Source organism: Euprymna scolopes, chromosome 23 (genome assembly GCF_053919585.1).
Source record: "Euprymna scolopes isolate OS-2025 chromosome 23, ASM5391958v1, whole genome shotgun sequence".
Taxonomy (NCBI): Eukaryota; Metazoa; Mollusca; class Cephalopoda; order Sepiida; family Sepiolidae; genus Euprymna; species Euprymna scolopes.
Window position 1 is genome coordinate 85,675,362 of NC_136504.1, and position 9,053 is coordinate 85,684,414.

Below are 9,053 nucleotides of genomic sequence, written 5' to 3' on the forward strand. Positions count from 1 at the left end.
CGTTCAAGTCAAACTTAGATGAGGAATTGGAAACAATTACGGATACTTTATTAAAAAACGGGTACCCACTAGATGTGATTAGGTCAGTTATTCAAAAGAAATTGGCTGCATTCTCTCGAATTAAAGAGCATATGGTATCCAAATGTCCAATTTATCTTCGTTAGCCTTGGTTGTAAGTAAGTGAGAAATTTGCCAAACAAATAAGTTCAGCAGTTCATTGATGTTATTTTGCTGCCAATGTGCGTGTTGTGTTCTTTACCATCTTCTCGAAAAGACGTTCTATCCCACCCCCACCATAATAGTAACGTTATTTACATTTTTTAATGTGGTTGCGGTGCCAACTACTTGGGTCGAACGACATTTAGATTAGATGGAAGAATCCAGTAAAATTAGGAATTGAACCAACCGGGCAACTGGCGTTGTTACTAACACATACGGGTCCTCAATTACTAATCATTTACTTAAAAACCCGTCTTGTGCAACGAACTTTAGCACGGACTCTTTTTCTATTCTTAGTCGTGCTCATTCATTATAGCACCTTAAGGTCTTGGAGACTATTCACGTTCGACTTAGAATACCTTCTCTTCGCAAGCAAAGGGAATGCCTCCCGAGTTTGAACGTGATTAATCTCTAGGGTATTCGACCATCTGTTTTATTTTAATCGTTTTCCCACTTTTTTTCTCTCCGTAAATTGAATAAAACGCAATTTTAATCGCTTTTTCAGTCTTTGTTTTAAAAATTCCCTCGATACTACTTCTAGAAGCGAGGGTCGAAACCGGGCAGCTGCCTCCCCATTTCTCTTTCTTTCCTCTCCTGTTCCCCCCTTCCACCCCTTTTTGGAGAGAAGATTAAAGGAATATATATATATATATATATATATATATATATATATATATATATATACACACATGCACATACACATATTACCCGCTGCCTCTAACTGATTTTTTTCCGAAAGACATTTTATTTTGTTTTTGTTTTTGCTGCACGTTTAATTTTTTTCTTTTTTTTACACAGTGATCACCACTTATCAAGGCCCGGAAGCCACTCAGGGATAAGGGTTATTGCAAGTACAATACGTTAGTGTGGAGATTTGATGAAGTGTTTAATTAAGGGGGCGGTTCATTAGGAATTTGTTAACATTGGACTTGAAGACATCCAAGGTGTATTCCGGAGGGAAGCAGGCAGACGGAACAGAGTTCCACATGCGTGCAGTTCTAAGAAAGCTTTGTTCATGGAATCCGCGTTTTGATTTAGGCACAGATATAGAGTGGGGGAAATTTTTCACAGTGGATTCAGCTAGACGGGTGTTTTTCGTGAAAGATTGGCGAGGGGGGACCAGAGATTGGAGTTCAGACGAGTACCTACCATGAAAATAACGATAAAACAAGGATAGGCTCGCAACGTCTCTTCTGTGGGAGAGAGGTTGCAGGGTAGAGAAAAGGGTATTCCCCACTAAGCCACGAAGTCTATTTTGTACTCTGTCAAGGCATGATAGGCTGTTTTTGAGCGCTCCTGCCCAGATATGGCAACAGTATTCCGTACTTGGCGTTTATATAGATAGAGAATTGCATCAGTAGGGAGATATCTTCTGGAGCGGTAGAAGGATCCCACCATCTTTCCAGCGACCTTGGCAACAGACTTGATGTACGTGTTCCATTTCAGATCAGGAGTAAAGGTCAAACCCAGAAGCTTGTCAAAACACGGTGCCTCACCCAGACGAGAGCCATCCATCACAATTGATGCCAGCTGGGGATCAGAGCGTTGATGATGTAAGGATAGGAGTTTGGTTTTGGATGCATTAAAGGTAACCAGCCACATCTTCCCCCACTGAACTACGAGCTCGAGATCAGAGGAGAGCGAATCAGAGAGAACTTTGTCATTTGCAGCCTTTGATGTGTTGCCGTAGATGGTCGTGTCATCAGCATAGATGTCAACGAATGATTTAAGTATGTGTTTAGGGAGGTCATTGATGTAGATCAGGAAGAGAGTTGGGCCCATGATTGACCCCTGAGGGACTCCAGCATTTATATTGCAGGCCTCCGATTTTTGTCCATCTACCACTACTCTTATGGACCTATCGGAGAGAAATGATTTAATGATTGAGAAAACATTTCCAGTTATACCGTAGCTGGAAATCTTGTGAAGTAGACCCTTATGTCATACCTTTTCGAAAGCCTTTGATATGTCAAGAGCAATTGCCCTAGAAAGGAAGCCTTTGTCAAGAGATTCACTAATCCTGTGGGATATAACCGTCAGCACATCTGCGGTAGATCTTGCAGAGCGGAAACCATATTATGTGTCACTAAGAAGGTTATTCCTGCTGAGGTGGTTGACTATTTCTCTATTTAATATGGATTCCAGCAACTTACTCATAACACACAGGAGACTTACAGGTCTGTCTTGAGAGAGAGATGACATCACCTGAATTCTTAAATACAGGGCAAACTGATGAGGTCTTCCAGGGAGTCGGAAAGCACTTCTCCTTAAGGCAGCGCTTAAATAGTTTCGTAAGTATGGGAGCAAGTTCTGGTTGAAGTTTTTTTAACACTATAATGTGGATGCCATCAGGGCCAGTTGCTTTACAGGAATCTAGGTTCTTTATTAGCTTGGCGACCTCATGCACGGATATTTGTATGTTACCTAGTTTGTTCTGTGTTATTGGAGGAAATATGGGGAGTTGATAGCCTTCGTCGCATAGGGTAGAATTAGCTGCAAAGTTCTTTGCAAATAGTTTGGCCTTGTCTGACGCTGACGAGATGACCTCTGGTCCATTGATAATGGTTGGGATAGAACGCACACTTCTGTTCAGAATCCTATTTGCTATTTGCCAAAACTGGTGGGATCCAAGCCGCTGATCAGCTACCTTGGATTTAACAGACTGGGCATATAGCTCTCTGGCATTTTTTAAATCAATGTGTCAACCCCCGGACTCGTATTTTAAAACAATGGCAAATTTGGATATTTTTCGAAATTCCATGTTGATTCATTGTTAAAAAAAACTATTTGTTCGTTTTTTTGTTAGTTCTTTTTTTGTTGAAAGGAAAAATAACAATTGAAATGAATTTCTTAAAAAGCAGGTGATTCAGTTCAACATGTTTACTTTAACAACAATATAGACATGATTAGAAGTAATGCCATTTTTTTTAAAATTTACAATTGTTACGTGACGACACTTTCATTTTCAAATCGAGTTTTGAGGAATTTATATACATTGAAAAAGGTTGATTCGGATTTAAAATGGCTATGACTTGTTTATGGATTTTACCTTAGCGCTTTCCATCAAATAATATTCCATCTATATAAATAATAGCTGACCATCCGGCGTACCCTTAAACATGATATTCTAATTTATCCAGGTTGCCTATATAATATTATAAAATGAATTTCCTAATGAATATGATATATTTCGAGGAATAATTTGCCCAGTGGGCTAATTCGCAAAAAACAAAATAAAAAAATGAAACCATTAAATGACAATGTCGTTCATCAAATTTAGTCTGTGTTTATTTACATTTTCACGTCAGCTGATATTTAGGCTTGACGAACTTAAACATTGTCTTTCTTCTCTTGTAGATAAAAAGAGGAACTTTTACAGGGGAATATTTTACGTTACACTGGCTAAGGGAAATAAAATTATTTCCCCTTGCCGATGTAAAAATTCTTTTTTACGTTACACCGGAAAATATTCCCTTTTCCCTGTAAAAAAAAAAAAAAAAAAAAACTTTTTATTCATAAAAGAAGAAAGACTATTTTTAATATCAGATGTTGTCGATTTTCGATACTTATTGAATAAATTTTTGTCCAAAAGTTATCTAGGAACACTGCCGGACACAAATTACCTTCGTGTAAATTTGCAAAAGATAGGCGATAGAAATAATTTTTATATGATGAAGTTGTAATAGCTGTTTAGGTCGTTGGGAAACTTTCACATATATTCTGAAATTACATAACTTAAGATACGTATGTGAATATGTTTCATTTTAAAAACGAAATTACAAAATTATTCTTACGCACATATTGAAAGTCTATAAAAGCCGAATCTAAAAATATGCATCTGTTTTCATTTAATTTTGTATTATCAATTTAAATTCATATATGAAAAGATTATTTGTGACATACCTTTGAGTAACTGTTTATTTTCGGTCCCTAGTTAAGGTAATATCCCCGCCTTACAGTGTTATTTATGTTTTTTGATTATATATATATATATATGAGTATATAATGTACTGTATTTTGCTATTAATTTTTAATGGCGTATCCCGGGGTTCTAATATATATATATATAAGATAATTTATTTTTTATAAGCGATGCTGTCGTGGTTATTTTCACTCCCTGATTGCTTTAGAGGGCGTGGTTATCTGCCCTTTGTTTCATATTCTAGTCGCACCCACATTTTGGGGACGTATTATTAGTAATTTATTATTTAAATATTTTCTACGTGCATAAAATAACCCACATTTACAGCGCAATATATATATATAATACTGGTGTAGCTTAGTTAAACGATTCCTTACACAGATGAAATGCAGATGTGTAGTTTAATTGCCATATATTTTCATAATATACCACATATATAAAAAAATGCATATGTGCGTGTTTAACATTATAATATGCATGCAATGGTAATCATCCTACTCTCCAAACATCATCCCCCCTACATACGGTGCCGACATAATCCCTTCGTTTTCCTCAGTACATTTAATATCTGAAATCATAGCCTAATCCTCTAAACCGAATATTCCTAAGGTTAATCTATAAGCTTCAATTACCAGACACTGAAATTGTTTCTACTTCACACTGTCGTCAAATTTATTTACTCAAGCCAAAGTTTATTTCGTGATCAATGCCTTAAGGCACTTCGAACTGGAATGGACGAGGGTAATTAAGAAAATAAAGGGATATAATATATCGCGGAAGTTGGTTATTTTCCGATAAAATAGAACAAGTTGTTTATAATTGATGCCAACTCCGTTCACGTTAATCCTACACGAGGTCGAGGAAGAATGCGGAGCTGGCATGATTGATGTAAAACCGATCGTCAACATTGGTCTGGCCTTAAAATCATTATTCGTGATCAGCAAATCTACCAGAAAGTGAACGCCAACAACAGACGAAAATGAAAACGTGTGGTGTGTCCCTGCTGAAGAGGATAACTAACCTGGTACGATAAAACATAAATGGTATAATTACTAAACTGGCAACTTCTCACGTTAGTATCTATATAATAAAGTAAATTTAATCAGATTCTCGTATCTCAATAAGATGAGGACATAGAATTTTAGAGCCTTTGTGCAACCATTTAAAAAAACATTTATCTATTTAATAGAGTAAAATTAATCCGATTTTCGAGATTTTTCAATGAGGCATTCACTTGCATAATACTTAATTCTGAATAGCTAATCAATCATTAAAATTATCATGTTCTTTTATAATTGAATATTGTAGTAATCATTCTTCTAATGTACTCACCTATAAAAAGACAGAAGTCTGTTCTGTTTGCTGTCAACACACAGGGGCTGGAAGAAGAAAGGGTAGACGTGGTTGGTTTTATGGGAAAGAGGGTGAGACTAACCGCGAGTATTCCTGATATTTGAGGGTAATAAAAGACCGAACTCGGGCGGATAGGTGACTGTGCTTTTGCTCAAGCAGACAAAACGGTGAGAGGAGAGAAAAGTCCCCCCCCTAAAAAAGTTCCGGCTTAAGATGAGAAAGAAAGTGAGGCTGAAGGACCCAGCAGTTTCAAATATTTACATTCCTATATATTTGATCGATTACAAATTATATTTGTTCTTATATTTATTTACGTAACAACCAGTCTCTTATTTTTCATTGACTAATCAGTTATGGTGATTGATTAATGAAATCACTTCCTTGGATACAACTTACACACCTAAAAACTCAAACAACATTACTTTTTCAAAATTAAATAACACAAAAAAAACAATTTTGAAATACTTTTAAGGATGCAACAGCCCTTATACAAAAATTTAAACAAAAAACATTTGGCCTACATTTTATTTGATAAACAAATGCTTTAATGTTTACTATCAAAATATTTGTATCTCGCCAGGATCCATGTGAATCCCATGGAATTTAATCAGCAATTATTTATAGTGAAATGTTTTGAATAGCCTCAAAAATTATATTTTGAGAAAAGATAAAACAATAAGACACAGAAAATATAAGTTTAACATTTCCCTGAAAATAGTGTCCACTGTATTTTAAATATAGAACTAACCCAAATACAATAACTTAATAAACAATAATGAATATTCAGAAAGAAGCACTATGTTACATAGTTCAATACAAACAAAAAATCACAATTTGACTGCTTCAGTCGAGAACCTCTTAGTAAGTAATATTCCTTAGTATTGCCCTGTTTCTATCGAATGCTCTCTTTTTTCAAACCGTTTAACAGAAGAGCTGCTGCACGTTGGAATTAGAACAATTCGTTTTTCTCACAGCAATACAACGGTAATCATATTATTAAACTGATATTTAAAACGAAGCAACATCCAAAGAAAGTCATTCTCATTAAGTATTAATTTTCACAGATTGGCCTTTTGAAGTCAAATTTTACAAACTTGACCTTTTGAGGCTCAGTTTGGTATTCAATAATTGCATTTTGTCCTTTTTGCCTTAATGTATGGAATCTATATATCTATAAAAGTGAAAATGTGTGTGTGTGCGCACACTTCCCTAACAAATAACTTTGTCAATTTTCGGTTTACGGACTCGAGATTTGACATAACGGGTATTGAAATTTGGGAAAATCTTTAATCGGTTTTCGGCCGGAAATTTTGCTGTTAAGGGGTCAAAGTTCAACGATTTGTCCTTTGAGAACTCTTCCAAACTCATCCGCCAATTTTGGGTCTAAACACTTGAAATTTTAGATAGAGGTTCCTTGGACATAGATCTAACTTTATAATTTGCTTTGAGCCGACAATTATAAATGTTAAGTGATCATAATTGGGGTCAAAGAAACTGTGCACCTAGGATTAAATTCTTCGGGCTTGCTTCGACAGAATACTGCCTATCATCACTGCCTAGCCTATTTAACTTGCTTTTGTCGCTAAAAACACTTCGACGAATATCAAGAGATGATCTTCATTGCATATGACGAAGTCCAGAAGGCGCCTTTTGTTCTTTACAGAAATCATTGGCTTGCGTATAGGAACACATTCGCAAATTAAAATCCTTAAATTAGTTCTTAACTAAAGAAATAGAGCACTTTGTCATAAGATAACACTGTTGCATTTGTGGAGCCGTTTCATATCTGTTTTTGAGGCTGTGGATCTTGATTGTATTGTCTTCCCTGAAAGAAGTATCTCTAGGAGGATTACATTAAAAGGCATCAAAAACACTGCCAGTGGGTCGTTGCGTTTGCACAGTCATTCGTTCCGTTTTCGACTCGGTTTTCAATCTGCGGCGATTTTTCGAATGGATAAACTAGGTTGTGATTATTGCGCTCCTGGCCATCACTAAGAGAGATTCGAGGTATATGGACTAAATGTTACGTTGTATAACTTAGGAAGAACAAACATGCTAAACGGTGGATATTGTATGATTAGAGATGCTAAAATGTTGGCATTTTAAAGCTGGATTTAGGCTCCTTTGTTGCTGTGAAGTTTCTTTTTGCCTTCTAAATTTGGAGCATAGTTTTTAAATTAACATGAAAACTAGGATACTTCAATTAAAAGTCATCTATAAACAGGTAAAATTATAGAGGAATAAAAGGTGACTCAAATGAGGTATAGGTTGTTTAACCAATCAATTAAGATTAAATGAGGTTTTTGAAAAAATATAGAATATATATAATATATATAAAATATGATGTATAAAATATATAATATATATACATATTATATTATATATAATATATATATATATATATATATTATATTATATATAATATATATATATATATATATATTATATTATATATAATATATATATATATATATATATTATATTATATATAATATATATATATATATATATATTATATTATATATAATATATATATATATATATATTATATATAATATATATATATATATATATATTATATTATATATAATATATATATATATATATATATTATATTATATATAATATATATATATATATATATATTATATTATATATAATATATATATATATATATATTATATTATATATAATATATATATATATATATTATATTATATATTATATATAATATATATATATATATATATATATATATATTATATTATATATAATATATATATATATATATATATATATATATATTATATTATATATATATATATATATATATATATATATATATATATATATATATCTTATATATATAATATGAAGCTGAACGCCTGGGCGTGTGTGTGTGTGTGTGTGTGTTAGTGTCTGGTCATGAATAGGCTCCTATATGGTTGACTATTTAAAAAAAAACTGAGTACATATAACGATAGATGTAACGAGGATCAGGAATTGGTTGGTTGATTGATTGGTTTTACGGCATATCAACCTATGTGGTCATTTAATGCCGGAGTCCTTTTTTTTTTTTTAACTTTTTTTATTGGGAGGGGGGGAATGCCTTTTTCAGCCTTTCCTCCCTTTTTTTATAAAATTGAACTAAGAAATTAAATGTTGTATTTATACATGGATGTGTATATTTGGATGACTTTAAATTTCCTTAAATTTTCTTATATAAATTTACTTTCCTTAGGTATGCTAGAATATTTGCTGAGTTGACCTTTTCAAAAAGGTCTTCCATATTGCTTTCTGTATAATATAATTTTCTAGTTGGGGCAAGGTCATCACACCCAACTAGGATATGTTTTACTGTGAGTGTCTCCTGGCATGGGATGCACTCTGGCGCCGATTCTCCATTTAGTATATAAGAATGAGTAAAGTTGGTGTGCCCTATGCGCAGCCGAGTCAGTATCACATCTTCTCGGCGTGATCTCTTGATGTCCGGACATCGTTCCTTAAGTTCAGGTTTGATTGAGTATAATTTGTTGCCCTCTTGCTAACTCCACCGCAG